At 35.4% G+C, this 14,493-nt stretch overlaps 1 pseudogene; it reads right to left on the bottom strand.

Moving 5' to 3' along the window:
• Nucleotides 1–13,428: 13,428 nt before the first annotated feature.
• On the bottom strand, nucleotides 13,429–14,104 carry LOC110310753 (MRG/MORF4L-binding protein pseudogene; annotated as a pseudogene).
• Nucleotides 14,105–14,493: the final 389 nt, after the last annotated feature.

The raw sequence follows: 14,493 nt of genomic DNA, 5'->3' as shown, positions 1-14,493 counted from the left end.
TAGAAGAATGTGAATTGATCCATTCCTATCTCCTTGTACTAAGGTCAAATCTAAGTGGATTAAGGAACTCCACATTAAACCAGAGACACGGAAGCTTATAGAGGAGAAAGTATGAAAAGCCTCGAAGATATGGGTACAGGGGGGGAAATTTCTGAATAGAACAGCAAAGGCTTGTGCTGTAGGATCGAGAATCGATCAATGGGACCTCATAAAGTTGCAAAGCTTCTGCAAGGCAAAAGACACCGTCAATAAGACAAAAGAAACACCAACAGATTTGGAAAGGACCTTTACCTATCCTAAATCGGATAGGGGACTAATATCCAATATATATAAAGAACTCAAGAAGGTAGACTCCAGAAAATCAAATAACCCCATTAAAAAATGGGGCTCAGAACTGATCAAAGAATTCTCATCTGAGGAATACCGAATGGCAGAGAAGCACCTGAAAAAATGTTCAACATCCTTAATCATCAGGGAAACGCAACTCAAAAAAACCCTGAGATTCCACCTCACACCAGTCAGAATGGCAAAGATGAAAAATTTCGGTGACAGCAGATGTTGGCGAGGATGTGGAGAAAGAGGAACACTCCTCCATTGTTGGTGGGATTGCAAGCTTGTACAACCACTCTGGAAATCAGTTTGGCAGTTCCTCAGAAAATTGGACATAGTACTACCAGAGGATCCCGCAATACCTCTCCTGGGCATATATCCAGAATGTGTCCCAACCGGTAAGAAGGAAACATGCTCCACTATGTTCATAGCAGCCTTATTTATAATAGTCAGAAGCTGGAAAGAACCCAGATGCCCCTCAACAGAGGAATGGATACAGAAAATGTGGTACATTTACACAATGGAGTACTACTCAGCTATTAAAAAGAATGAATTTATGAAATTCCTAGGCAAATGGATGGACCTGGAGGGCATTATTATGAGTGAGGTAACACAATCACAAAGGAACTCACACAATATGTACTCACTGATAAGTGGATAATTAGCCCAAGAACTTAGGATACCCAAGATATAAGATACAATTTGTTTAATGCATGAAACTCAAGAAGAACGAAGACCAAAGTGTGGACACTGTGCCCCTTCTTAGAATTGGGAACAAAACATCCATGGAAAGAGGTACAGAGATAAAGTTTGGAGCTGTGACGAAAGGAAGGACCATCTAAAGACTTCCATATCCTGGGATGACAATGCGGGGTCCTAGCAAACACAGAAGTGGATGCTCACAGCAGCTATTGGATGGATCACAGTGTCCCCAATGGAGGAGCTAGAGAAAGTACCTAAGGAGCTAAAGGGATCTGCAACCCTATAGGTGGAACAACATTATGAACTAACCATTATCCCAGAGCTCTTGACTCTAGCTGCATATGTATCAAAAGATGGCCTAGTTGGCCATCACTGGAAAGAGAGGCCCATTGGACTTGCAAACTTTATATGCCCCAATACAGGGGAATGCCAGGGCCAAAAAGTGGGAGTGGGTGGGTAGGGGAGTGGGGGGTGGAGTGTATTGGGGACTTTTAGGATAGCATTGGAAATGTAAATGATGAAAATACCTAATTTTAAAAAAAGAATGAAAGAAATGGGCCAATATAAACAAACAAAACAAACAAAACAAACAAAACAAACAAAACAAACCTCTAATGACACTTAGATGAGACTGCGACCTTTATGAGAACATTAGTGTTAATTCTACAATACCTGATGAAAAAGTGAAAAGAGGAAATGTCCATGAACTTACCATGTCATAATTGGTTCCATTTGTCAATATTCTTATGCTGAAATAAAAATAATACCTCCAAGTTCTTAATCCATTCATTATGTTTTTTAAATTTCTATGTTTCTTTTTAAAACATAGAATTTAAATGTTTCCTGACTTGTATGGCTTGTACTTTGCAATACTTTTCTAATTAATATTTAACATTGATACCTATTGCCCTAATATTAAGGGATTACCAAGGAAACATGACTTATTCGTGAGGGTTGGTTCTACTCTCAAGAATAGTAACAGTACCTTTTTTTTTATTAGATCTTTTCTTCATTTACATTTCAAATGCTATCCTGAAAGTCCCCTATACCCTTCCCCTGCCTTGCTCTCCAACCCACCACTCCCTCTTCCTGGCCCTGGCATTCCCCTGTACTGGGTATGAAGAAATTTAAGATAAAGGCTCCCTCTTCATACTTCTTTCCAATGCTACATGAGGAGATGACAAGTATCCCTTAGGGAGGACTGAAGAGCAAGCTGCTGTCTCTGATACATCTTAGCCTTTAGCTGACACTAAGGCTGTACGTCATTCATCTTTCACTTCCCAACCTACTAAATTGAAAGAGTACATTTATTTTGTTTATGAATAACGATGATGTCAAAGTTTATGATAGTAGCAGAAAAAGGTTTTACCATTGAGGATTTTGAAAATGTCGTCCAAGATGGGAGTGACTAATTAAAATGATGGCTTACCTTCTGACATCTGTTACACAGGTGGAAAAGCATTTGTACTCAAATGTGGAAAACCAAATATTTTACAATGAGTAAAATGTTAGAAAGGCCTGTAGTAACACTATTATTTTTTGATCATCATCTATACTACAAATATATAGTATATCTAACCAAAGTGGTCCTTTGCTTTTAAAATTAACGCGTGAGATATATCATTGAATTGACTCATATATGATAGGTAGTAGCAGGGTTTGAAATAACTAGGAGAAATTCAGTCACTCTAATACATACATTATACAGCAAAACATTTAAAATAGTCATTAATACATGGTTTAGGCTTTTAAATATGGTTAGACATGGCCATTGTATGTAGAAGAAATTAGCTTTTTACTTTGGATTTACAAATCATACAAAACTTCAAGTTAACTGTTATTCTCTCAGCTATAAGTTTGATATTATTAGTATTTCTTGGTTTTCCTCAAACTCTAAAAATATTATTGGAATTTAAGTTTATTCTTGTTCATTTGGCTATTACGAATGTATATGTTAGTATAGAAGCAATTGCTATGAAAAATATGAAATATTAAATCAAGGTTATCATTTTCTACTTATGTGCATGTTTATGTATGTTTGTATGTGTTTGAGGAAATGTGTGTACGGTGCATGTGCACCTGTGTACATGAATGTGGAGACCACTCCCTGAATATCTAGAATCTTCTGTTATCACTTCCTTTCACATTATTCTCTGGGTCAGAGTCCTTCAGTAAAAGCCAGAGCTCCGAGGTACAGCTAGTCTCACAAGTCAGCTTACTTTTGATAGCCTCTGTCTCTGCTTCTCAGGAAAAAGCAATCAATTGACCATGCCTATCTGGAATTTTCATAGTTTCTGGCATCCAAACTTGGGTTCCTATACTTAGTCAATGGCTAAGCCACCTGCAAAGTCAATTTATCACTCTTTTTTTTTTCTTAGCAACATTGTTGGTTTTTTATCTTTATTACTAAACATCACAATCTCAAGTACTGATCAAATTAATCATCAATATTTGAAAAAAGTATGTACTGTCTAAGAGATAGTTTTGCACTGTGCTTGAAACATTTATTTAACTGATCCATTTATGTGAGAAAGCTCCAGGTCACTGACCATATCAGCCTATTAGATCATTACCCAAATGATGCATCTCAGGATTTGAAAACCAAATTTTCATATATATCTCTCACTGTCATAAGCATAACTCTATAGAAATATATTTTATATTTCTATTGAAATTTCAATGCAGAATGTAATAAATCCATTCAACATAGTGCTCTTCATTCAACTATCCTATCATCATCATCTCTACCTCCTCCTCCCCCTCCTCCTCCTTCTCCCCTTCCTCCTCCTCCTCCTATAAAACAGTGGTTTTCAAATTGAGTGTTCTTCAGAGTTCATTTGAAAGCTTGTAGTAGTATTGATGACTATGCTTATTTTCCAAGTTTTAAATGTTATTGTGTCCCATCCCCAAATATATTTCCTTTTATTCTACTGTTTTGTTTATTACATTTGTTCACTAGACAATTTAATCATGTTGTATGTATTGCTTGTTCTTACCCCCACTCTTTTATTTCCCTCCTTCCCCTATCTATCTTCAGCCTTCTGTCATGTCTGCTTCTCATATTCATGTCTTTTGCTTTGGGACTCACTTACTTAGTAGAAATAACTGGGGCTCTCCAAGTGACGAGGAACAACTCATGGAAAATAATGTCATTCCCTCAAACAAGAATCTTTCAGAAACTAATAGTTTGGTGGCAGAGGTAGGATAGTCTGAGCCCTTGTGCCACTGACTTTTTACATGTTCAATCTTATATAGACCCAGAGCTGGCCAACTGTGGCTGTACTGAGTTCATAATTACAATGGCTGTGTTGTTCCTGGGAGATAACATTTTGCTATGCTGCTCTGTGTCCTGTAGTGCTTTCTGTCTCCTTTTCAGTGAGACACACTGAGCATTAGAGGTGGTCTCAATGGGTTGTTGGCTGAAAGATCCACCTTGAGCAGCCAAAAGGGTTTACATTTATTGCTTTCCATGATAGTAGTAAATAGTTTTTTTTTTTTCAAATAAGAATGAGGGTAGGTTTTCTTTAACAGTACAAGCACAAATATATGGTAGGCAGTTTGATGCCTATCACTGTAAGTAAGTAATGGTAGTAAGTCTTCCCCCAAAGTCTATGAACTACACTTCAAGGTCTGTGACAAGGTTTACAGTATTAGGCATGGATTCCTTTGAGAAGAGCACAGCTGGCCTCCATTCACAGCCCACTCAGTAACTTCTCCAACAGTGCTTTCGCTACGGCACCAGAGGGGACATCTTGCCTGGCAGGGTATTGCAGTTCATTTATAACATTCACAACTGCATAAGATAGCTCATCCTTTCTTTCTCCCCTTCTAACAGGATGATAGCTAGCCAGCTGGGAAGATTTTCCAGCTGGTTTCCAGCTTGGCTTCTCATTGTATTTGCAACAAGCTCCCATAGGATGCTATTGTTAATTTTACAGCTACAAATATAGAAGCCTTGTTTTTAAAGACAATTTTTATTCTTTCTACATCGTTTATTTCTGAACTTAAACAATACTGCTTGTGTATGCTTAATCAAAAATAAATATTTAAGTATTATCTGGAGTTCAACCAAAAGCAATAAAAAATTTTAATACTTTAATCTACTTTTGTCCAATTTGTTTCTGATGTGCATAATTTTAATTGCACTACTTTGTAATATATAATTTCATTGCTTCGAGAAACAAACCTGAGAGAAACTATGTAAAGAAAGACAGTTACTGTAACTCACATTTCCAGAGTGCTCAACCCAAATGAGTAGTCAAGAAAGGAAGAGAAAAAGAGAATTTCATGCCTTGTTGGACAAAAAGCAGAAAGAAGAGTTTTAAAAATCTATTGCCACATTTCTTCTATTCCATAGCTCATGGGATCATATTAGATAGTAACTAACTCTTCAATTAAGTCTCTCTCTGAAAATATTTGCCAAGAATATAACATCAAGTAATTCTTTCCTCCCCATTCACTCTAAATCCTGTCCAGTTCCCAATGAAGCTGAATAATCAAAGATAGTTTATCAACACACTATTTGGTTGAACATTGTAACTGCTACTTCTGGATAAATGTAGAATTATTCATACTTCAACCATGACAAATTTTTACAATTTATACAGCAATATTTTGATTAATGTAACTCTGATGTGCAGTGATTTTAACACACATTTTTGTCATGTTCAGTTTCATTAAAAATGTGCAAAAAAAAGGAAAAGTACTAAAATTATGCTGAGGTAGAATTCTCCAACTTTATAATTATACAACTAAAATAATAACAATATAAATATATCCCACATGCTATGGGTTACTGTTGTAGTCTTGGCATTATGGAGTTGGAGACAGGGGGATTATGAATAGGAGGACAGCCTAGCATACATAGTAAGTCTCAATATGCCTAAGTCCTTGTAGCAAGAACCTTATTCCAACTACAAGCAAAGAAAAAGAAAAGTACCAATTTCAGTAATGGCTCTTGTTTATTTCCTCCTGTTTTCTATTTTGAATGTCACAACAATTCCTAATAGATTTAATTTACAGATACCTTATGGTCAACTCCATTAGCTGTAATTTTTTTTTAATTATTGTCAATTCTTTATATTTTCTCTTAAGATTAAATTCACCACTAGCTTCAGTTTTACCAAGTCCTACACAGTTGAACTTCCTGTGTACTAGGAAAAGTGTACATTCTACAGATACCTATGCCTTCTAGGAGAATTCTTGTTTCATCACATTATAGCTGTTAAGTATGGGTCACCCAAACCAGAAGGACAAATATATTGTGCTGTTGAATGCAAGGGAAAATTACATTTTGAGTCAAAGTACATTCGCCATGGAGTTATTCATGAAAAGAAATGTTTATTATCTTTTAAAAAAAGAATATATTAAAAGTTGCTGAGTTTCCACAACCTGTTCCTGACAGCTCTCACAGTGTAAGTAATACATCATGAGTGTGATGGCAATCTGATGATGTATTGGGACCATACATCACTGTGGTGACGGTGCCTTAATGACAGATGAGTAATATGTCTTCAGGTAAGGCTTTAAAATTTAGGCTTGCCTGGAAAATAGAGTTTCTGGAAGGAGAAAATACCACACAACTTTATGAAATAATGCATGTAACGAAACGTAGTTTGCTAAATGAGAAGGGTGTGAGATTGGCGCCAGAAATGAGACGCTTTAATAAGACCTTGGCGCTATTTTTATTGTGGAGGACATTTATTGAATGATGTCCCTATTTTTCATTTTAATGCTTACCTTTCCTACCATTTCCTTCTATATCATTGTGTTCTAGTTCATTATACAGATTTCTTAGAACAGGAGCAAGCTTCCTGTTAGCTAAATGGTTTAGAGCCAATGACTCTAATCTTCCTAATAAGAACACTCTAATTCTCTATAAGCTATGTTGTTTACTCAATTTTCCCCTGCTTCTCTATCTTTAATATAACTTTCAAAATAAACTTTTAAAATTTTGAAAGCTTTAATAAGCTTTCAAAATCTTTGGCTTTTGGCCCATTTTGGAACACTTTAATGCATACTTGGATGCTCAGAACAGTGATCATTTGCCTTCTCGTATAGTCAAGGAGAGGAAAAAAGATCAAATGCAGGAAGAGAATGCACATGTGCATATAGCATGTGCATATATGTTCCTCATATGAAGGCATGTGTTCAGTTTTTCTTCATGTTTGAAATCCTATGTTACATAATGTTCATCCAATATGCCAGCTAAGGCTCTTATCAAGTCAATTCCTATAATAGAATTTACCAGTGTAATACTTGTTTAAGAATGATGACTGCATTCATTTGGCATTAAACATCTAGCAAACATTACATTAGAAAATTAATGTTTTCAAGCTATTGGGAATAATGAAAATATGCAATTCAATTTAAAGCAAAAATAGAATTCATTTTATTTATCTAACAGTCAGATATAATAGCAGAATTTTTAATAATACTCATTGGAAAAGAGAAGTTGATAAAGGGTTTCTTTATCAAAATTAGGTGAGATTTGTGTTTGACATTAAAAATAGTTTTATTTTGATATTTATGTCTACTGTAAATTAGAACTACATGATTTTTCTCATTCCTAATTTTATTTTGTTCAAGATAGGGTCTCATTATGTAGCTCTAGCTGTCCTAAAACTCACTATGTAGATCAGGCTGGCCTTGAACTCTTAGAGTTCCTCCTGACTCTGACTTCCAATTTGGGGGATTAATTCTGTATGTCACTACACCTTATGCATATATCTTACTCTTAATTAGTGGATTCTGAAAAAAAGAAAATCTGCCAAAAGACAACCAGATATCAAAACGTATTTTTTTCAAGGTATGTTAATACAAATACCACACAGACACACAGACACACACACACACAGACACACACACACACACACACACACACAAAGAGGTTGATCACTGAGTATAGAATGAAAAGATAAGAATAAAATTGGTCAAAGTCTTTGTGAAATCAGACCTGCTTTAATTTCAATTCTAAGTCTAACACAGAATAGCAGGGTGATTATAGCATGCTCCTTAACTCTCAAGCTTATCTTACATTTTACATGAAGACAGAATCTCTCTGTGATATAACAAGGTGTTAGCAAAAAGTGAACGTGAGAATGCCTGGCACATATTAAATACTGAATAAATAGTAACTACAAATGATCATTCACAGAGACTACATGTAAAAGAAGGCTCCTTAATTCAATGAAAGACAATACACTGTTTTAAAAATACTTAAAGATTAATTTATCTTGGCATTTTATGTGCATGAGTGCTCTGTCTTCTTGTATACCAGAAGGGGGAACCAATGACCAATACCATAGTTGTGAGTTACAATGAGGTTACTGGGAATTTAACTTAGGAATTCTGAAGCACTCCAGCTCCCATTTTTGAATATCAAGAACAAATATCTTTTAAAGTAGAACTTAGCCAGAAATGCATACCAACAATCACTACTTTGACATCTCTTATAATCACTAAAAAGAAAAAAAACATCTAAGGGGGGAAAGTAAATAAAAAGAATGTATATGTGTATTTTGCATGGTCATATGTTACTTATATGAAGGTATAATTTGTTTTTCTTTAATGTTTGAGAGAGTATGTATTTACAAAACATTCTTCTAATCTGTGAACTAGTACTCTGTCAAATCACACATCTTTTATCCAACACTAATAAGCTTTGGACTTTAACATTCATTTTCTTTCAAATATCTTATTAGAATTGGCATTACTCGATTAAATTATATATGGCAATTCCAATGTACTATAAATTAAAATCTGAGGGACGGGAGTGCTCTTGTCATTTCTTCAGAGTCTACTCATAGTACCTTGAAGCACACAAGCAGCCTAAGTGACACAATGGTCCTCCATGAATGTCTGATGAGGAATGAGTGACCATTACCACTCCCATTAATGTATGGCAGATTGCCTACACATTTCTTCACTTTTAATCTTATGCAGGATAGATTTCAACATACCTGGTAGAATATGAAAAATTGCAAATACTTAATTTTAAATGGAATGTTAAGAGAGAGAGAGAGAGAGAGAGAGAGAGAGAGAGAGAGAGAGAGCTCTATATGTCTAAGCTTTTGAATTAAACAGCCCATATAAGAATTTAGTTGACCTTGCTTGAGACCAGTATCAATGTGTTACCTATGACAACGACCTTTTTGTGGAACCTAGCATGGGCAGAGGCTAGTAGCAATTCTCTGATTGGAAATGTCATTTGATAATAACTTCAACATCCCTGATTAATCTTTTATTAATCAGTAACCAATTATTACTACTATAACTAGCACTTCACTCTTTCCTTAAAAATAGAATTCTTCTTTCCAGTGATAAAAATCTATCAAACTGATATGCTAATAAGAGAGGAAACACTTGAAAATATAATACTTGGAAAATACTAGTTATGATAAATCTACTTGCCAAATCCACTGGGGAATCAATGGATTTGAGGTTAAAAACAACACCATTGGCCTATAATAAAAATCCAATATTACATATAACCTACTTAAAATCATGATATCTAGATGAGTATAGAAATAAAATATATACACATTATAAAAACAATTTTTTTGTAGAAATAAATACTTCTCAGGCTAAATGAAAGTTAACAAGAAATGTTAATGCTTATCTTTCCAAAACAACTAACAACCAACATTTCATTTTGATAAATACAGAATGCAAAACTCCATAGAAACTTCTGATGAAGGAGACTAAAAAATTCTAGAGCAGTTCATCTTGTATAAGTTAATTTAAATAATTTAATAATGTAACACAAAGGGGCATATAAATTTGTGACAGTTGCTAAAAGAGAAAATTGTGTGCATATATCCATACTCTCGATTTCTCTGGTTCTTAATTTCACAATGTCCCAGAAGTCTTTGGTCCTGGTTCTGAATTTTTAAGTAGAGTTAAAAATGTATAATGAATAAGTATTTGAATCTTAGCAATGTGATTCAAATTGTTAAAGAAATCAATTACTCGTGACACTTGTTCAAACACTGTGACTGACTTCCTCCATAGTCATCCTGATTCATGGAGGGATTACTGCATTAGAATTTTTATTAGAAGGTAATTGGTGCTCAGTAACACAAATTTAAGAAAAAAAGGTAAGTATTGGTAAATAAGAAATACCAAAGAAGATACCAAGGAAAACTCTAGGCTATCAAAAGATGTTGGCTCTAATTATCTTAAAGACACCTGACAAAACTGGGCAAAGTGGTCCTACATCATCGTTTTGCTTCTTGGAGAAACTAGCTTGTCAGAATATGGGGAAAGCTGTGTTCTGCAAAATAAACCCAATATTAGAGGCAAATGTTGTTTGAAGGAATTTCTCTAGATGTTGTCTAGCAGAATACCATAGGTATAATCTGAATACTAGAATACATAAAACTAACAAAGGTATCTTCGAATATTTGTGAGTGCAGATTTAATTTGTCATCAAACATAAGCCCAGGAGGATTTTTTTTAAGTTACGATAAAATTTAGTAAACTACGTACCTAATAGTCAAATAGTTCCTCATAGTGACATAAGTCATCATGACTAACTTTCCCTCAAATTACTTCATAGCATTTGCATCTGAATAAAGACTTCTTGTCCCAACTCAGGTGAAAACCTCTGCCACAATGTATGCTACATGGAAATACTCTTTTAAGTATTGAATTATAAACCTTGTTATGAGATTGCAATTAATTAATCCATACACCCAAAATAGAGCCTCGTGTGCCTCATGGAATGGAAACAGAAGATTTCATATGTGCCAGTAGACAATTGAAGATGGTGTGATCAAGGATGCAAATACTGAGGACATTTTGAGATCTTGAAACAAAGGATGGGGGAACCTCTATTGAGATGGAAGAAATGAGGGAGAAATCATTTCATGGAAAATTGCAGACAAATACTGTCACCTCAGGTTCTTTGATCTGGAATCCCATCCTGGATCATAGTTAGACTTGTAGTTTTCTCAACATAATAGATCTCATCGCATTGGCTCCTCTGCTGCTTTGATAACTTGCATCAGGTGTTCCATAGACCTTGCTCTAGATGGTCAGCTTATAGCTCATCTGCCGCTTTTCTCAACATCTGTCAAAGGCTGTGACGTATTTCTTCAGTCTGTTCCTATCATTGGACAATTTCTCTCTCACATACACACAAAAATGTACACCACTTACAACTTTACAAGCTCAAAAGCTAGAGTTTTTCTTAAAACTACCCTTCAAAATATTACCTCACTAATGATATGTTTCTTACTTCATCTAAACATGTTTCATTTTATCTGAGAAGCTACTGAGACACTTGAGACAATCAACAAGAAAAATGGCACTCACATTTTTACATTAATCAATTTTAGAAGAGTCAATATTAAGTTAATATTTGAAGATTAAAGTACTTAAACAATTTGAAAACTTCCCATCAGTTCCTCCCATCATGATTAATAGATTAATATACTTTGAATATCATATTCAATTACTTCTGGAAGTACACATTTCACTTAATTAAATAGAAACACCAAGGTGAAACTCGTAGTCACATACATAGACGTTCCACTTTATAATATTAAAGATCTCAGTACCTCTGTAATTCTGAGACAGAATAATAAAATTAACCATATTATGTACAAAGCAATTTCTTATCAGTGGAATGAGGACCTTCAGATATTTGCAAACTAAAGCAAAAACCAATAGCAAAGAGTGTGTATCTTTCTAAACATGACACAAATTTATGAGAATAGTGGCATATTTACCTTAATAGAGTGATAAGCACTAACCTTCCAAAGATGTGTTATAATTGCTATTTTTAGCCATATCACATTAGCACAATATATTTTTTAAGTTCATTGTGTATAAAATGAATTGTTTCTACCCACACATGCTGGAGTGCATGTGGGAGGAATTAGTGTCCTTGAAGAAAACTGATGTAAAAATATTGTTCTAGTCAGTTGAAATGTACATATTATTGTATCACATCAATTTATCCATCTTCTGGTTTCATTTTTGTGAACTGTCAATGAATTTATTGTTTCTCTGCATCCATTTGAATAGATACAAAACATTTAGTCAAGGATTTTAGATCAAATATGTTTCCCTGGTATCTTTCCTTATTCAAAGCATGTTTCCAGTGCATTTATCATTTATAAAAAAGCGATATTGTGAATGACCTAAATTGTTTCTTAGAAATAAATCATCATAGAGTCTGTGGTTATATGAACAAAGCAACAACATTGTTCATATGATAAGTAGCTTTCTGACAAATAAATCTACAAATAGTATAGCATGCTCTTATTTAAGGATGAAGAAAAATTGTGTATTTTCTCCTGTAGTATAACATGTAGAACAAAAAGAAGACTCTCTAGATAATCTTTGTATAAATATTATGTTCATATTTTAATGTTTTAAAGAAATGCTTAAACAACTAATTAATAAGGCTTACTATATAAGCCTTCAAGCTTTATACATGTGTTAGAAAAATGCATCTTTACAAAAGAATCTATTTTTGTATTCTCTTCATTTATTTCTTGTTTTGTTTACAGACCATAAACCAGGAAATCATATGTTTCAAGTTATATTTAGTCAGGAGATATTTATTTTTGTAAGTAGTTTTAAATTTTTTTTTAGTGCTTTAATATTCTGCAAATGAAAATGTACTTCAACCACCAGTCCACTGGCTTTTCAACCTGAGAGCGGTTCCTTTATTCCACCCCCTTATTTGGTCTTTTCCAAGTTACTAAAAATTACAAAAATAACCCCTAAAAATCCTCTGTATCTGGCATATAAAAATAGCCAGATGTATCACAGTAGTTACCTTAAAACAAAACAGCTCAAAAAAAAAAAATCACAGGTTTAACTTCTGCAGTATTTTTCTTCATACAAAACACTAGTAAAATAGGCTTCTTAAAAATTAAATAGTAAAACACCAAGTAAATTACATACACTATTACAGTTCAAGTGAATGAGGCAAAATATCCAGTACTATTTCTCACATGGGGGAGGGGGGCTTTCTGTGCACAGTGTGTGCTATGTGAACTTTAAAGACACTATCTCTAAATGACAGTGCATAGTGGAGTCTTACAGGAAAAGCACATATAAAAGTGGGCACCCAGGGAGGATGCATGGCCCCTGAGGACAGTTAGGGTGACTTGTTATTGTTTGCGGACCCTTGGTCCTCTGGCCCCATGCACCTGCTCTTCTCCACACACTGTGGGCATAAGTAAATCAGCCAGGAGAAAGCAAGAGGCTGGCACAGAGGCTTAGCCATCCAGCACCGGTTTTGCTGGTCTTTTGGACCAATCTGGAGGTCTGATAACACAACGGAAACCCCACTAGCATCTCTGCTAGATGTCCACATTTACCGAGGGACCTGAAGACAGGCAGCTGGACGATCTCTGTGGCCATCAGGGACTGGGGTGTCTATGTGCGGCACCTCTTGGCAGCACTGGGGCTGGAGGGATTTCTGTTGGCAGTCAGGACCTTGTCATTGACAGGGTTGCACTTCTGCTTGTCTGCCCCTTCTTTGCACCCCAAGTCTGAGGAGTTCTTCTGTTTGTTTTTGCTGGATTTTCCTAAGACTTTGTCAAATCTCCCTGATTATGGAAAAGCATCATCAGCCCCACAGTGGGGGCCCACATCCTCCTTCATTTCCTCCTTCATTTCCTCCTTCATTTCTTCTTCAGTACTCACTTTTCCTTCTCGGACTTCCTGAATGATCTCATCTGGAAGGATAAAGTTCCTCTCTGGATTTGGGAATGAAAGAATCTCAGACTCGTGCAGTGCCTGCATATCATAAGTAGTGCTTAGATGGCCCCAGATCACTTTGGATAGAACCTGGCACCCAATATTCTAGCTGAACTTGTCTTGGATACAAAACATGTGGAAGTGTTAATTCACCTCGACAGCCTTGTGGCCCCGCATGGAAGAGGCACTCCTCCACCTCAGGGCTCCACACCACCATCTCCTCAGCAGGACTCGGGGCTGCCTTGCCTGGGCTCTTGTCACCTCGGGTGCCCATGCTGCCCACCTTGGCCTCGCACAAGGCCGCCGGTGAGCGAAGAGCACTCTGCATAAGAAGGGCTACTACAGGCTCCATGAAGGCACACTTGGTGCCAGTTTTTAAATTTTATTTAACTAAATTTATTAATTCTTTGAGTATTTCACACATCTATGCAATGTATTTTGATTATATTTATCTCCCACTCCTCCTAAAATTTTCTTCACATAATATTGTAAAATTTTAATGAATCTTTCTAATCTTATTAGATAGTAGATCCTAAGAATAGCAAATAATAACGTCCTTTAGTGTAAGTAGGACATTTCAATCAAATTACATGAGATAATTATCTGAGGTTAGTATTGCTATATCTACACTAACACAGAAAGTTCTGACTGTATCTTCCTTTATTTCTTTTCTAGTTTTAGAAAGTTTTATTCTGACTCACAATATCAGAGCATCGAGACAGAAAAGCCTGATACTGCCGC

The sequence above is a fragment of the Mus caroli genome, unplaced genomic scaffold (assembly GCF_978045245.1).
Source record: "Mus caroli unplaced genomic scaffold, Mus_caroli_1 scaffold_16, whole genome shotgun sequence".
In the NCBI taxonomy this organism is placed as follows: domain Eukaryota; kingdom Metazoa; phylum Chordata; class Mammalia; order Rodentia; family Muridae; genus Mus; species Mus caroli.
The sequence above is the reverse complement of the archived record's forward strand: the minus strand, read 5'-3'. Positions and strand labels throughout refer to the sequence as shown.